An 18,682-nucleotide genomic window follows, 5' to 3' on the forward strand; every position below is an offset into this window, starting at 1 on the left:
CAGTTCAAATTGTCAAATGCTTTTTCAGCATCCACAAAGAAGAACCCAACCTCCTTATCACAACGCCTATCATAATATTCAATAGCATTTATAACTGTCCTTAAATTGTCTCTGATTTGTCTATTCGGTAAAAAACCAGCTTGTTCTTCCCCAATAACTTCGGATAGCCATCCCTTTACTCTTTCCGCTAAGATCTTCGCAAAGATCTTATAGTCATTGTTAAGTAAGGAAATAGGTCTGTAATTTTTGACGTTAATCAAGTCCTGTCCTTCTTTAGGGATCAATGATATATTAGCTTCACTCCAAGTATCTGGAATTCTTTGGTCTCTCATAACACCATTGATCACTTCTTTTAGGAATGACACCAGTTCATTGACCATTACCTTATAAAATTTAGCTGTGAGTCCATCAGGCCCTGGCGCCTTACCCAGATTTGTTGACTGTATTGCCTTCCTTATCTCTTCCTCTGTCACTTCACTATTCTATTTATTTCTCCAATCTTCCGAGATCACTGGGAGCCTCATTTCCCCCAGATATGTCGCTATTGAATCTTTATTCACCTCTTTTTTATTATACAATTTAGCGTAAAATTTGTAGAAGGCTCTACTAATAGCAGTCTGTTCCAGATATACTTTATTATCCTCACATATTTTATTTATTGTCTTCTTCTCCTTTCTCTTCTTCAATTGCCATGCCAAATATTTCCCAGGTTTATTTGCTCCTTCAAACGACTTTTGATTCATTCTCTTCAGATTCCATTCCAGTTCTTTATTATTCATTGCTGTCAACTGTTCTTGTAAAATTTTAATGTCTTGGTAAACTTTCTTCTTCCCTGGTCTTTTCTTTAGTAGTATTTCTTTGGCTTTTATTTTCTCTGTAATCTCCTGTCTCTTCTCCTCTTGTTTTTTCCTGGCTCTTCCGTTTAAGTCCATTAGTATGCCTCTAATTACTGCCTTATAGGTATCCCATACCTTGTTGGTTGGTACTTCTCGATTCATGTTGTATTGTATGAAGAACTTAGTTTCCCTTCTCAACATCTCCAAGTTTTCTCCCTCTTGCAACAAGTCCTCATTTATTCTCCATCCTTTCCTCTTAGTTCTTTTCCCAAACTTCCACATAATTGGATTGTGATCTGAGCCTACCATAGGCATTATTTCCACCTCTTTAGTCCATAACACTAAGTCCTTTGAGGCCCAGATCATGTCGATTCGTGATAAAGTAGAGTGTCTTGCGGAGAAAAATGTGAATTGTCTGCCCTTGGGATTCTGTATTCTCCATACATCTTCCAAAGTTTCCTGCTGCATTAATGCAAAAAAAGTTTTTGGTAGTAGTCCTCTTTTCTTTTGTGCAGTTGCTGATTTCTTGTCCTGCTCCAAATTTGTAACTCCATTGAAGTCTCCTGCAAGAATTATCTGGTCGTAAGAAAGTTCATCTAATTGCTTCCTCAAATCCTCAAAGAAGCTTTCTTTTGCTCCATTAGGTGCATAGATTCCAATCACCAGCACTTTCTTTAAATTCCATGTACATTCCACCGCTAAAAATCTGGCTTCTGGGTCCTTAAACACTAACTTTGGCTGCAGCTCCTCTCTAATATACAAGACCACTCCCCTTTTTTTCTTTTTTGTGGCCGCTGCAAAATGAGTGCCCAATTTGCTCAGTTTTAGATATTTTACATCCTGTTTTCTAATATGAGTCTCTTGTAAACAAACAATATCACATTTCTGTTTTAATAGCCAGTGAAAAGTACTTTTTCTCTTATTGGGTAAATTAAGTCCATTTACATTCCAAGATATAACCTTACATTCCATATTCATAGCCTTGTTGCTGGTAAGTCCTTTTCATTGTCCCTCATAAACTTTTCCATTTCAAATTCAGATCTGATGCGCTTTTTCACTCCTCCAAACTCAAATGCCAGTCCTTCCGGTAATTCCCATCTATACCTTATTTTCATGTCCTTCAAAATTTGGACTAAGGCTTTATATTTTTTCCAATCAAGCAACACCGATCTAGGTAACTCCTTCATAATAATCACCGTCTTGCCATCAACCTCCAATGGGTCTTGGAATTGCTTGCTCAAAATCATTTCTTTCATATTTCTGGTTGTAAATTGCACAATCACGTCTCTCTTCCTCTGGGTCGCAAATCTTGAGTTTATACGATACACCACATCTAGGATAGCCACGATTTCTTCTTCTTCCTTCCCCAGGTATCCAGCTAACACTTCAGCAACTTGCTCTTGAGCTGTCTTTCCCTCCATCTCCGGCAAACCGCGAAACCTTAGCTGCTTTTCAATATACTTGCTCTCCGCAATAGCCATTCTGCCCCTCATCGTCCTCATATCTGTCTGTTGCGTGTCTGAGAGATTCTCCATCGCCTTCTCCACCACGTTAACTTTTTGCTGTGTTGCTTCCATTCCCTTTTTCATTTCTGCCAATTCACTTTTAACTGTCTCTTTAACTTCTTTGATCTCTTTCACCAGCTCCTGCTGGACCTTTAACATTTCCGAAAATCTTTTGTCTAAATTTTCCATAGCCGTCTGCTACTCTTTTTTCGACATCGTGGGGCTTGACTTGCCTTGCTCCCACGAATCTGCTCGTTTCCTTAACTCCGTGGCGCTTGGCTAAGTGTCCCTTTAATTTAATTTAATTCAAATGTCCCGGTTTCAAAAGGAAAAAAAAAAGCACTTACAAAATCCAAAATGCCGGGCATCTTTTCTCTATGGTTTTTCTATATTTTTGTAATCCAATATGGCATACTTCCTCTTCTGCTGAAGCCCGTGCCCTTCCCTTTCAAAGATGGCGATTGCCCTCTTCCTGTGTGCCTTAGGGCCGTCTCTCTCCAGCAGCTCTATCACAATTACGTACTTCCTGTTTCCCGTCACCTCACAGCAGCTCTCGCGATGGTAGAAGCTTTCTCACAGTCTATTATCTCCTCACAACCACAGGTATGAACAACAATCCTCCAATTTCTCTAATTACTTCTTTTAGCTTAGTCCTTTTACTAATCTGTTTCTTGCCGAGTCTTCCTCTACTTTTAATCAAACTGTTGCAGTTTAAAAGTCCCTTTCAATGCTTCTTTACTTTAAGTAATTCATCCCGTTTCAAGAGATAGTGATCTTTACCTTTTCAAATGTCTTTCTGGGTTGTAATCACTGCTTCAAACTCAGGTTCTCTTTCACCTTCTTTCCTCCTGTTGATGCTTGGGCATGTAGATCTTATGCCAGCCGTCACTGGCCCCAGAACTGCCGCAGAGATATAGGCCGACCTGTCTTAGGGTGGGACCTCAAGGGACGGGGGAGAGTCCGTTGCGCAGAACCCCCCCTCGCCCGAGATCAATGGGCCCTGAGGTACTTGAGCGTTCAAAGCCTGTTCTCCGCTTGAGAACAGGGGACCGCGGGCTTGTTTGCCCCCGCCGGTCACTAAAAACGGCAGCCCGGTCAGCTCTGCTCCCAGAGCTGTGTTAGACCTCCATGGATCCCAAACAGGAAGTGCGAAGCAGCTCCAATCTGGAACACTCCCCAAACTGCCTTGGATCACCAATCCACCATGTCACTTGGCGTGACAGTCCGCAAACCTCCTCAGATTGCCACCTGGCCAGGTCGCCATGTCACTTGGCCTGACAACGCCCCAAGTTGCCACAGATCACCACCTGGCTGATCGACCATATCATACAGCCTGAAAGGTTCCAACTTTCTCAAGCCATCCCCTGCCAATCTGCTGCTTCTCTTGGTCACTAATAAAGACAAACGTCCCCGTATGAAAAAATAAACAAATTCAACCACTATTTATATCAGGTGTGAAAACACCAACAAGATCAAAGTATTGTAATACATAAACACCAATTATGCCCGTATTTGGCATGCAATGGAACTGTAAGGATGGAAACACTCTCCTCCAATTACAGATTAACCTGTCCATAAACACAAAACACCATCATTAGTCCTGGTGTGACTTCTTTTGTGGTGGAATTAGTCCTGGTGTAATTTCTTTTGTAGTGGAAAATATTTGAATGGTGATCCCCACAGAAGCGGGATGAAAATAAATGATGATAATCTCCCAACAGGATTCCGGATGCCTTCCTGTTTCACTGCAATCTTGTTCATGGGAATTGCTTCTCTGTAATAAACATCAAGAACATAATGACCCCTACCTGTCACCTTTTTACAACAGGATTCTAAGTATGTGTTTACTCACTTGGTTCCAGCTGACAAATTTCACGACCGAATCTCGTGCTTGGTCAAAGGCTGGTGCGGAAACACTCTACAAGCTGAGTATTTAACGTAAATCATAGAATGAAATCTTAAAGCTACAGTTCCCATTTGCCACGGCTTCAATGACTTACACTGTTGCAATTCTCAAGTCATTAACAGCAATAGCTCAAAATGATGTTACTACACAAACCCTGAATAGTCAATGAGAGTATTCAGACCAAAAGGTCCTAAACAGTCTAGCTCAAAGGTCCAGTATGCCTCCCTTCTCATTAGTTCCTTATTAAAGTCCCTGAATCTTTCCTTTTGTATGACCTGTAGAACCGAGAATCTGAACTGTCTTTCTGTGTTGTGATGGTCCACAAAATGTTGTGTGAGGGTGCATTGAAACATTTGTTCCTTATCCTAGAGATGTGCTCTTGTATGCGCACTTTAATCTGCCTGCTTGAGCTTCTGACATAAATGCGTGGGCAGCTGCATTCAATGATGTACACTACCCCACTGGTACTACAGGTGGAGAAATGATTTAAAGGTATCTCTCGGCCCAATGTGGAGACCCTAAAGGTCGCCCCCGTGGCCACCAGATTACACACATTACACCTCCCGCACTGGAAGTGCCCTTTAGGGCTGGATTCTGTAGTGCTGATATTTGTAAAACGGGAATGGACCAACCTATCTTTCAAATTGGCTGTGCGGCGAAAACCTACCAATGGTGGGTCCAAGCACCCAGGTAAATGACACACCAGGTGCCAATATCCTACTGATGTCCCTAGCCAAATGTGTATAATCAACTGCCCATCTGATGGAAGTTTCCGTTTGTTTGTATTTCTCCCTAAATAATTCCAGTCGCTGCCTGTGGGCTGCCCTATGTATTGCCGTGCTGATCACTTGTTCCGGATAACCCCTCATTTGTAATTCTCGGCTCAAAGAATCTCTAGCTTTATAATAATCTGCTGGTCTGGTGGAATTCCTTTTCAAATGAAGGTACTGGCCATATGGTAAATTGTGTCTCAAATGATGAGGATGATGGGAAGAGAAATGCAGGTATGAATTATGATCCATGACCTTCTTAAAGGGACAGATACCTATGTGGTCAGAATCAGTCCTGTAAGTGACCACATCCAAAAAATTGATGGAGTTGTTACTACTACTGGATGTAAATTTGATATGACGGTGAACGTTGTTCATTCATTCAATGGAGCATCATTTATTTTCATCCTGCTTCTGTGGGGATCACCATTCAAATATTTTCCACTACAAAAGAAATTACACCAGGACTAATTCCACTACAAAAGAAGTCACACCAGGACTAATGATGGTGTTTTGTGTTTATGGACAGGTTAATCTGTAATTGGAGGAGAGTGTATCCATCCTTACAGTTCCATTGCATGCCAAATATAGGCATAATTGGTGTTTATGTATTACAATACTTTGATCTTGTTGGTGTTTTCACACCTGATATAAATAGTGGTTGAATTTGTTTACTTTTTCATACGGGGACGTTTGTCTTTATTAGTAACGCTACCCGTAATTTCCCTTTGTTATTTCTCTTCTCTTGGTCAAGCAGGACTAGAGATGGGCACGAACAGAAAAAAAAGCCCGAACATGATGTTCATTGTTCATTGCCATCCATGAACAGGGACTCACGAACAACCATGAACATGGCCCTGTTCACGAACATGTTCATGGTTGGCTGTTCTTGGGGGCCAGCAGGCTCTCCTCCAGCCACCAACCAAGTCAAGATCCCTACTGCACCACTCCCAGAAACCTGACCTGAACAGGCACCAGGAAAGGTACCAATAATAAATAATAGCTTGGCCCCAGAGCCTGGCAGCAGCCCTGGAACTTGAAGGGGTAGATCCCTACCACATCAGTCCCAGAAACTTTACCTGAGCAGGCAGCAGGAAAGGTACCAATAATAAATAATAGCTTGGCCCAGAGCCTGGCAGCAGCCCTGGAACTTGAAGGGGTAGATCCCTATCCCACCACAACCAAAGAAAACTCAAGCTCCAATGCACTATCTCTGCCAGCAGCAGCTGTCTCTCACTCTCCAAAGCCAGAGCTGGGAGCACCCTCAGCCCTGGTCTTTGTTCCCTTGCAACAAATTTGGAGCTCCACACTTGAAAGGAAGACCTGCCTACCAAGCTAAACTGGGCTTAGATTGGGGTTTCCAGGGCAACAGCAGGAGTTCAAACAAAATTCAGACAATCCCTGCCTAAGTTGCCAAGGGAATTGATTGCAGGTGCCAGATTGTCTGGCTTGACGAACAGCAATGAACAGCAACGAACGAGGCTTGCAACAACCACCTGTTCATTTAGAATGGGGCCTCATTGACAGCTTGTTCGCGAACAGCAGATTGGGCTGTTTGTGGCTTTTTTTTGTTCGTATTGCTGTTTATGCCCATCTCTAAGATGGACTCCACTTTACATCTATCTCAGGTACTTTACATATCTCCAGGGAAGGGGTAGAACCACTTGTGTCTCTCTTATCCAGGCAGGCTCTCTGTCCTAAATCAGTCTCATCCACTTTGCATCTCTCCAGGCCAAAGGAGGGACACTTTGTATCTCTCTTAGCCAGACAGCCCCCCCCCCCATCTCATATCTCTCTCAGTCAGGCAGGCCCCCATCTTGCATCTTTCTCAGCCACTTTACATCTTCCAGGCCAGGAAGCCCTATCCATTTGTGTCTCTCTCAACCACTTTGCATTTCTCTGGACCCAGAAGTCCAGAGGTGACTTCTGCTGCTGCACAAGGAAGCACCCACTGTTTCCCTTATCTATCCACCTGATGGACTCCATCCTGTCTCCCATGGCAGGCTTCCAGGTTAACTGTAGGGGCTTTTTTTCCATGTGGGCTTTTTTCTTGTGAGCATTTATGGCCATGGGTTTTTTCCTGTGGGCTTTTTTCCTCAGAGCTTTTTTCCTGGAATCAAATGCACATATAATCAGTGTACAGCGAATATTTGATTATTCTTTGCATATGATTTGTTCATTTGGCAAGAGTTTTTAGAAAGCTATAATGGGCTTTCCTTTTGGAGGCAAGATAAGTAACTGGAAGCTAAATTCCAAGTCCAGTCTGAAGCAGCAGGCACCCTGGGATTTGGAGGATTCTGCCTAGCGTTGGCCTCAAGATTGGCTTAAAGCAGGTTTGGGTGGGAAACTTACAAATTTAGAATTTTCCCTTTAATGGTCACAGAGCATCTGTGGGCTGGGCTGTTTAGGAATTCTACAGTTAAATTTGGGTGCCACAACATGGCAATTGTCCAGGTCGTTAATTCTCAGTCTTCCAAATCTCCCTTGATTATGAGATTAGTTTGTAAGTTTGTTCTCTGCTGTTTGAAATTTAATGTCTCATCAATCAAAAATGGGATGGGATGCTGGACTAGATGGATGACTGTTTGGATCCAGCAGGGCCCCTCTTATGTTCTTAATCAGGGATATATTATAATTACTGAGGCACACACAGAAGAAAGTTAACCTGGAAGCCTGCCATGGGAGACAGGATGGAGTCCATCAGGTGGATAGATAAGGGAAACAGTGGGTGCTTCCTTGTGCAGCAGCAGAAGTCACCTCTGGACTTCTGGGTCCAGAGAAATGCAAAGTGGTTGAGAGAGACACAAATGGATAGGGCTTCCTGGCCTGGAAGATGTAAAGTGGCTGAGAAAGATGCAAGATGGGGGCCTGCCTGACTGAGAGAGATATGAGATGGGGGGGGGGGGCTGTCTGGCTAAGAGAGATACAAAGTGTCCCTCCTTTGGCCTGGAGAGATGCAAAGTGGATGAGACTGATTTAGGACAGAGAGCCTGCCTGGATAATTTTTCATTCCAAATTAATCAATAACCTTACGTAATAAAGTTTATCTTCCACCTGTTCATATTGTTGCACAGAAGTGGCAACCATGTCATGTAGTGCCTCATAGTGTTAGTTTGTGGCAAGCCATGTCCCTCTGCAGTCCATCAAATAGAGGCCACACACTGGGATGACTGAGGTGGAATAGGGAATTAAGAGCATTGTGAAATCCCTCCCAACAGTTTGTAGTTTTTGGTGACTGTCCCAGGCTGCATCATGGTGATTCCACATTCTTATAGGAAACAGAGGATCTCTACCTGCTGCACCCTCAATATATGTCAAAAAGAAGTATGTGAGCTCCTCGTTGTAGCTGTCTTCATCTGGAAATGTGGCAGCAAGCTCATCCAAAACAGTTCTCACATCATTGGTTGGGACAAAGGCTAATGCAGCAAGAAATTTCAGTGTAATTTTTATGTTCATATTAGTTTCATATTCAGTCTTCAAACCAATACTGTTGATTTTCCAGATGAGACTCTCTGACACAGGTGAAAATAACACCCTTTGACCTCAGTGTGTGGAAAGGCAATCCTCACTGCATTCATACAAGCCTTCTCAAAATCGACCAAAACCTTTTGAAGTGCAAGTGTTCAACTAAAAGATAAGCACCTTCCAACTGCAGAGACCGGTCTGATCCAGCAGGGTTCTTCTTATGTTAATCACATTACCCAACCCTCTCAGCTGCTGCCGCTGCCTCCTTCTCCTTGTCTTTCTTGACTAGAAAAAGTAGATAAGGCCTCATAGATCTATGAAGCTAAGCCGGGCTGACTCTGGCAAGTATTTGGAAGGGAGAAATCAATAAGCATAGCTGTAATTAATAAAAAATGTATTTGTTATTGTAATTAATAAATATGGTATCATTCAATGTGGGCTTCTTTCCATGTGGGCTTTTTTGTGTGTGGGTGGAATGAAAAATTATATCTTGAGTATTTATCGTTGCTGCTGTTGTTGTTGTTAAATAATTGTTGCTTTTATTATTAAGGTTAGGTAGTCTTTTATTGTTGTCACTGGGTGCACCGCAATGTATTTTTTAAAATGCAAGTAAAGGGAAATCAGGATAGGAAATTGACTTACTTTAATGTTGCTGCACCAAACAGCATATATCCCAAAAGCTCTGCAATTCAATTTAAAAAGGTGTAATTAATAAAAAATATTATTTCCATGTGGGCTTCTTTCCGTGAGGTCTTTTTTGTGTGTGGGTTTTTTGATGTATGGGCTTATGGGCATTTTTCCATGTGGGCTTTTTTCTTGTGAGCATTTATGTCCGTGGGGTTTTTGGGGGGGGGGCTTTTTCCTGTGGGCTTCTTTCTGGTCACCGCACATTCACTATAACTTGTGAACAGGGCCTCTGTTCTGTGCCCTTACTTCACTGAGCTATGAAACTGATGAAGATAAATGACCAAGATGCCCCACCTCACTGTAACATTGCCCTCCTGGTGACTTTTCCATTCCAAAACAAGAACAGATGCCATTATTTCAACAGAATCAGCCCAAGATGGAGAAGTCTTCAAAGATGTCTGAAGCTGGAGATATACAACAAAAACACATTTACCTTACTTCATATATTTATTAAACATAACAAGTAACTGAAATAAAGATACTTTAAAATCAATAGCAAAATATGCAGGACAATATTATATGCTCTTGAGATATCCCTCTGGCTATAAAAATCACCCCACCTCCAAGCAAATCTTCAGCCACTGAAAATACAAGACATGCACCACAAGATCCAGTGGAAGGTCTCTTGTCTCAGAGCTCAACATTTGGCATCTCAAGTTATAAAACAAAAATAAGTTTATCAAGCAATTGTTGCAATCGAAGGTGTTAAAAATCTTTCTGAGTGAAGAATGATGCTGTTAGCACTGGTTTTTTCAGACAAGATAAAACCCCAAAGCATGGGATTCCTTATGCCACCCTTTTTCTCTGTATGATCCCTTGTTTATAACATGACTATATTTAAGATACACTTTCACACTTTCTCACCCACTATCAAATAAAAAGGTATTGTAAATTTTATTGCAGTACTTCTAAACCTGACATTGCAATATGGAAGTTACCCTCATAGTTCTCTACTTTATATATTATTTTTATGGTGGGAATTAAAGGTTTTATGAGGCTGTAATTTCTGACATTACCATCCATTCCTAGGAACTTAGTACTATCCCAGTTCCACAAAGTCCCTCTGTAGGAGAAGCATATCATTTCAAGGTCATATGAATACTTCAAACTTAGAAAGGCAAAAATGGATGAACTCTGAACGGAATTATGCTATTTAATGCTAGTATGGTGTGGGATGCTTTGGAGAGTAAACAAGAAACTATATGGAGTGTTTTACAAACTTTTTTTGTCTATACCCCTTGTGAAATGTATTCTCTGTTTTTCTGAGTGTGACGGGGGTGAAATTATTTACCCCATATTCCCATCCCAAATTATTTCTTTACCACATATTATCCCTCACATATTTTCTTTCCTGACACTTTTGTTTGCCCATTTGCAGTGCTGATAGGCTGTAGCTTTGGTGCCACTTACAACAAAAACAAAAACTTGCCTTTCTGCTTCAATAACAACAACAACAACAACATTCTATTTATATACCGCTCTTCAGGACAACTTAATGCCCACTCAGAGCGGTTTACAAAGTATGTTATTATTACCCCACAACAATCACCCTGTGAGGTGGGTGGGGCTGAGAGAGCTCCAGAGAACTGTGACTTGCCCAAGGTCACCCAGCTGGCTTCAAGTGGAGGAGTGGGGAATCAAACCTGGCTCTCCAGATTAGAGTCCTGTGCTCTTAGCCACTACACCAAACTGGCAAATAAGTCAGTTTCTCACATAACAATCTGATTTGACTAAAGGTGTCAACATCATTAAAGGATGATAGCGCTCTTATTTAACTTGGCTTGGCTTCAGCAACATACCTTTATCTCTCTACACAATGATCTCATGGTTTCAAGTAGGAAGAAAGTCAGTTTAAAATATTGCATTGAAGTAGCCATTTTGAAAGGTAGTCTGAAAAACAGCCAACTGTTCAGGGAGGGGGGGGGAGATTGGGCAGGGCTTTGATGCCAGTTTTCAGCTCACCACAATTCTCTTTTTCCATGCCGAATTCCATCTCTGAGAAAACAGCACAAAGTATACTTGTCCAATATTAAACCAGCATTGCCAATTTTTAACTGAGATTTTACAGAATTTGTACAAGTTCTGGATTTGAAATTTCACAAATACTGGGATATTTTGCATACCAGGCCTTTAAAGCCATTCCACCATCAAACTTGCTGATTCACATATGAAAATATTGGGATCTTCCCAACTTCCATTCATATCAATGGTTATGCAAGGAAATAGATGCAGAGGAGTTAGCCGTGTTAGTCTGTAGTAGCAAAATCAAAAAGAGTCCAGTAGCACCTTTAAGACTAACCATCTGATGAAGAGAACTGTGATTCTTGAAAGCTTATGCTACAATAAAGTTGTTTAGTCTTAAAGGTGCTATTGGACTCTTTTTGATTATGCAAGGAAAGTTACTGATGCAAAAATTATTAGCAGTATTTTCTTTTAACTCATAATCAGCTTTAACGCAGATACAATAGGACAATACAAAGTAATGGGGATGATGGAATAACGGAAAAGGCAAAAGCATGAAGTGCCTGTGCCTCCCTAAATGCATCTGCTCTCCCTAAATACACCTGCTAAATGCAAGTTCCTGGAGTTTACATACATTTTTATCAGTATATATTATATTATGATGTAAACTGGCCTATTGTAAATTAAACCCACAACATGCTAGTAATTTTATGTGGGATAATCTAGACATTATACCAGATTCTAACAGTGTGTCATATATTGTTTGATCTCATCAGATCTCAGAAGTTAAGGAAGGTCTCCCTTGGTTAGTAATTGGATGGGAGACCTCCAACGAAGACCAGGGTTGCAGAGGCAGGCAAAGGCAAACCATCTCTGTTAGTCTCTTGCCATGAAAACCTCACCAGGGGTCACCATATGTCAGCTCTGACTTGAGGAAACTCTACTGCACAGTACTTGATGATAATAACATGGTAAGGATCCAGTACAAACAAGTGAATAGAAGTATATGCTCTCCAAATGTCCCTCATTGTAAATCTATCAATGTATTGCAAAGTATGGCTTGTCCTTCAATGACTGAGCATAAGTATTTAGGAGATTGAATGCCAGCAAAAAGACAGCTTATATCAGAAAAATGGTATGCTACCAAATTTCTTATTTAAGTTTTATTTATTTTTATTTATTAAAATATTTATTATGTGCCTTTTCTTTGGTCTCAAGGTAACTTTTATGGTTTTTTTCCATCTATTATATAATTGAGTAAGCGTGTTTCAGATGACTCACTTTATACCCTGGTGCACCACCAGAGGGCAGATAACTCACCATATTGCTCCAGAAAACATGGTGTGGTGGGAACCCCAGGCAGGGAACAGAAGCGGAGCAGGTGGCAATGCCCTTCCCACGTCTTAACCCAGCTGGTATTAGTACCATAGCAGGTGGCAATGCCCACCCCTCTTCAGCCAGCTGGTATTAGAAGTGAAGCAGGCGGGAATGCCCGCCCCCTGCCTTAACCCAGCTGGTATTAGGAGCAGATCAGGTGGCAATGCCCACTCTCTGCCTTAACCCAGCTGTTATTAGGAGCGGGGCAGATGGCAATGCCACCCCCCCCATCTTAACCCAGCTGATATTAGGAGCGAAGCAGGTAGCAATGCCCTCCACCCCTTAATCCAGCCCGCCCCCCTTAATCCAGTCAGGAGCAGAGCAGGTAGATATACCCACTCTCTGTCTTAACCCAGCCAGTATTAGGAGCGGAGCAGGTGGCAATGCCCACGTCCCGCCTTAACATAGCTAGTGATAGAAGCGGAGCAGCTATCGTATACCCTTGACCGAAGAACGGTACACTCCTATCTGGGATGGTCGTCCTCTTCCACCAAGCGCGCAGCTTCGGGAGGGATGCACATGGAGTGGTGAGGGAGGAAGGGGACACCCACTTAGCCAGCCAGATCAGCCTAATCAACCCTGTCAATCAATGGTGTGACAGATGTCGTAGCCAGATCGCCAACACATCCAGACCAGATCAGGTGGAAATTCCCACCCCTGCCTTAACCCAGCTGGTATTAGGAGCAGAGCAGGTGGCAATGCCCACCCCCACCTTATCACAACTGGTATTAGGAGCGAAGCAGGTGGCAATGCCCACAGCACCTTAACCTAGCTGGTATTAGCAGTGGAAGAGATGGCAATGCCTGCCCCTGCCTTAACCCAGCTGGTATTAGGAGCAGAGCAAGTGGCACTCCCCCACACACCTTAACTCAACTGGAATTAAGAACGGAGCAAGTGGCAATGCCCACCCCTACTGTAACCCAGCTGGTATTAGGAGCAGAGCAGGTGGCAATACCTACCCCCCCCCTTCACCCAGCTGGGCTCAGGAGCGGAGCAAGTGGCTATGCCCTCTCTCTGCCTTAAGCCAGCATGTATTCAGAGCAGAGCAGGTTGCAATGCCCACACCACCCAGGTGAGATTAGGAGCAGAGCAGATGGCAATGCCTGCCCCCTTTACCCAACTGGGATCAGGAGTGGAGCAAGTGCCAAAGCCCACCTAGTGCCTTCACCTGGGTAGGACCAGACACAGAGCAGGAGGCAATTCCCTTCTTCATTCACCCAGCTGGGACAAGAAGTGGAGCAGGTGGAAATGCCCGCCCTATTCAATCTACTGAAAGAAGGCACTGAACATGTGGCAATGTCCACCCCATCTTCACCCTGTTGGAATCAGGAGCCAAGCAGGCAGCAATATCTACCCCCCCCTTCAACCTGCCAGAATCAGGAGCAGAGAAGGTGGCAATGCCTGCACCCCTTTCACCCAATTGGGATCAGGAGCGGAGCACGTAGCAAAGTCCACCGTTCACCTTCATCTGTCAGGATCAGGCAAGGAGCAGAAGGTAGTGCTTGCTCTTCCCTTCATCCAGCAAGGAACAGGTGACAATGCCCACCCCCCCCCTTCACCCAGCAATGCCTGCCCCCCTTCATTTAGCCATAAACAAGTGCAGAGCAGAACACAGTGCCCTTTCCCCCTTCGCCCGGCTGGGATCAGGAGTGGAGCAGGTGGCAATGGCTGCCCCCTCTTTACCCGGCCTGTATCAGACGTGCAGCAGGTAGCAAAGCCCACCACCCCTTCATGTTGCTGAGATCAGGTGTGGAGCAGGTAGCAATGCCCACCCCACTCCTTCACCAGCCAGAATGAGTGACAGAGGAGGAAAGAATGCTTGCCTGCCCGCTCTCCCCTTTCTAGAGCCCATTGTATTTTTTACCCCAACAGGCTTTGTTTCTAGTTTGGAATAAAACTGTAGTCAGCCTTTCCCCAAACATAACAACTAAACTGAATAGAAATATTTCCATTAAAATGGATGTTTACTTCGCATTGATTAAAAGGCATAAAATTGTGTAAATGTTGTAATTGTTGTCATATATTTATTTCTATTATGTATGGGACTTATTTTTTTATTTTGAAATAAAATAAAAATTTTAAAAAATCAATTTAAAAAAGAACAAGAAGGAACTCTGTAAAATGGTAAAATTGCTAGACATAGGCAGGATGAAAAAGGTTTCCCTAACCATGCATGATCACATGATTGTTAAAGAAAGAATATTGAATAGTGTCACAACTGCAAAGATATTTTTTAAATGTTCAGACAATGGTAAATTGTAGTGAAGAAGGCATGTATTGGAACAGTATAAAATAGATTTTTAAAATGAGAAAAAGTATACCACCAAAATATGAAATTTCACTTACAATGATATGAACTGGGAGTGCCTCCTTTTGTACTGCTCAGCTCATCACGAGTAAGAAAATAGGAGCTTATTCCATTAACATATTCCTGTATTCTTTTAAAAATGTATATCATTGAACAGCCACATGTTTTCTTTGTACTTGATTCCTAGACACAGGATAATAGAATGACATTTACATTATGATTAAGTGGTGCAGCACTGCAGTAAGCAAAACAGATTTTACAGCAGAATCTACTAAATAACATTCTACAATAGTATGTACAATAATTAAAATATAGAAGAATTGTAGGAGTGGAGAAAGCTAAAGATGAGGAATGGTTGTATAGAATATTCAAACACTGATGCCTAGTGGAATATTGGGAACAAAGTGACCTTCACTAAATATATCCAATTCAACATTTCAGAAAAGTACGATTCAAAGAAAGGTTTATAGTTTATATTTTAGGAAATGGCCAGAAAATGTACACTAATTTATAAAGAGCATGCTGCATGAAGTTTCTGCATTGAGGTTAGGCAAAGAATCTTAAAAGAACAGTTTGCTCTTTATGAAACAGTGTACCAATGAATGTGCATTGATTTTATTTGAGCTCAACTATTGTACCTTATTTAGGATATGTGGAAGCTTGTGTTTGAGTTTTTTTTCTGATTATGAGAGTTCTGTCAAATAAAGAGTGACCTTTGTTAGGAGATAATATTTATAGCCAAACCAATTCAATCTGTGACACAAAGTTTAAAACGGAACTAATGCTTCCTATGAAATCCTAATATTTTAGCTGAATCTGGAGAGTCTGCTTGCAAATCCAACATGAAAGTGAGTGTGTGATAGGCAAGTCAAGGGCAACACCGTTTGCTTTGCATTCGATGAACACGTTGAGTTAATGTGGCTCTGACTTTGGAAGGATCCACATAATGTTGGATATTGCACTACTCATTCACCTTTTGGATTGTTCTGTCTGCATAGGAAAATCCAGATGAACAATGATGAAATCACAATATTCAATAACGTATGTATCCAGATGAATGGATGTGTGTATCCAAATGAATGTACCCTTTATATCAATGTATTTACTTAGAGAATGTATTTGTAAGCTCTTCAGAAGCTATTCAAGTCTGCTCAGGAACTGCCCATCAGCATACATAGGCCAGATCTAACTCCAGAAACCAGATAAAACACATGCATTCAGTTTAGATGCACAGCTCAGGACAGATACACAGGAAGTCTCAGAATTAAGCAAGTAAAGTAGGCACTGTGACAAACGTGCAGAAAGACTTTGTGAGCTTTCCGAACAACAGTAGTATGGTACCCAAATATTTGCTTCGAGGACTGGAGCCTCATTGAGATGTAGTGTGACTCCATGACACACTCTGCTTCACAGTAAGGTATAAGAGCTATAGCTCAGAGGTAGAACATATATCTTCCATGCAGCTGGTCCCTGGTTCAATATCTGTTTCTGAGACCCTAGTGAGGTGCCCATAGATGCCATGGTGCCCAATGATGTATTTCCTAGCACCCATTTGCTTCTTCTCCAATGTGTCTTCCCCCGAAGTATAGGGCAAATCCTGACTTTCCTCCACCTCACTGGAGCAGGACATGCTTGAGACTCCAGATTGAATCATCCCATTTAAAAGCAGCTGCCCCATCATAGGAGGGTGCTTGGCTTGGCACTTCCCACATTTTTATTGCCTTCCATGGCAGCTACTTTGTGATTGGTCTGGCTTCCCACGGACCCATTTTTATGAGGTGCTCACTACCTTTCTTAAAATCCCCAAAGTGCCCACAGATTCACAGACAGGGAGAACCTTGCCCTTGAGAGCCACTGCCAGTCAGTGATGGATTCAATAGAGCAACTGTCTGATTTGGTAAAATAGCTTCCTATGGGCACAGGCACAATAAGGCTTAGAATCAGAGTACTGGGATATTTTCAGAGTAACAGTAAACTGTCGAAATCTCTTTAAAATACAAGCTGCAGATGTAGAAATTCCAAAAGATTCATTAAGTTGTATTAATCATGATGAATGCAGTGAAAGACAATAAACAATTGCACATGTTCAAAGAAAAGAATATGTAGAATTCTACGAGTAATTAAACACAATGTTATTGTAAAAATAGAAAAAATCTGTTTTACTCTTCAGAGATGACAAAAATAAAAAAGTACATCAGCTCATTATTTTTCTGTTTTGTAGAGGTACCTTCTAGTTCTCCTTTGTAAGGACCACAGGTGGCTACAGTACATAAGGCAGTCTTTTCTGTTCTCTGCACCTGAAATGTGCCTGGAGCAGCCAATTAAAGTCAACTAGAGTCTTTCTATTAATTTAGAAAGGTTTGGGGTCAGAGTCTTTGATCATGCATAAAACAGTTTGACCCATATCCTCCCTGCAGTATCTTGTTATCCTGGCCAACTGATGTTTGCAATTACATCATTACCAACTTGAAAATGTGGGCATGGTGACATTGTTTATTTCAGAAGATTCACTCTTGGTTTCCATCTTCTGTATGATCACATTGAGGCTCTTCTGTCCTGCTTGCTTTGTAAGATTATATCAATAAAATGTGAGGTTTTGCCCTTGGTAACATAAAATGTCTTTTTAAAAAGCTTTATACCATCTAGTTTGTTTAAAATCTGCAGCTTTTGAGAGAACTGTTTAATTAGTGCTTTGTGAATGCTCAGAGTTAAACCTAAACAGCCATCCCAGGCAGGCAAAATCCATGGAGCAAGTTTTTTAGCTAGCTGTTAGTCTGTCTGAGTGGGGAGGATAGCAATTAATGTATTAATGAGGAGTAACAAACAAAACAATAGGAGGCCCCCTGCATGCATATATATATATGTGTGTGTGTGTGTGTGTGTGTGTGTGTGTGTAATATATATATATATATATTACATAACCCAAGTGCTTATATATAGATTACATAACCCAAGTGCTTATAAAAACTAATTTTTGTTTGGGGTTGGGAAAGGGGGAAGTGCACCCATTGGCTTTGGCACTTCCCTGGCTGGTGGCCTAGGTGAAGAAAGAAACAGGAACACGATGATAAACAGAGAGCCATCACACACTAAAAGGGAAGCCTAGAGTTTACTGTTTCAGTTACAATGATCTAAAGGATGTAAATAATAGGATCCTATATGGCCTATGGCAGATCACTGTAGTGGCTATCCCAGCAGCCTCCACTTGCCTAACTGGATATCTACCATGCTGTACTTTGGATCAGTTTCTATCCTATTACAGAGTAAGAAATTTGTATTAATTTCCAAGCAAAAAATAAAAATAAAAAACATATTTGCAGTGCATTCCGGGGGAGGGGGTATTTAGGAAGCTGACTAGCCACTACACTGGCATATCTCCAAGACCTGCTGGCCTCAGCAGGAGCTACACTGGCACAGTGCTATGGAACCACCATGTGGTGCATACATCCCTGCACCGGCATGGAACTGGGCAGGCAGGGGGCATGGTGGGAATTAGTTAGCTCCCTAAGGTGCTCTAATTGCTCCAGGAACATCTCCCATGCTGGCAAAAAGTTATGCCAGAAAAAGATATGGAATAGCTTATAGACACCCATGCACTAGAAAAGGCCAAATGTCCCCCAACAGGCATAGCCCCAGCCCAAAGCCCTAGCAGAGAACAGGATGCTTACTATAGCAGCAGCCAAATCCCTTCCACCTACAACTGCTTCCCCCAGCCTGCATAAACCCCAGCCAGAAAGCCTTACAAATCATTGGCAGGGGGTTCAGCATGGGACTCTGCTGCAGGGACCTGTGCTGTGCAGACTTACAGTGCACAGCATTACACTTGGGTGGAGGTAGAGGTACTTAGTGTAAAGTGAGGTAATATC

Source organism: Eublepharis macularius, chromosome 7 (genome assembly GCF_028583425.1).
Source record: "Eublepharis macularius isolate TG4126 chromosome 7, MPM_Emac_v1.0, whole genome shotgun sequence".
NCBI lineage: Eukaryota > Metazoa > Chordata > Lepidosauria > Squamata > Eublepharidae > Eublepharis > Eublepharis macularius.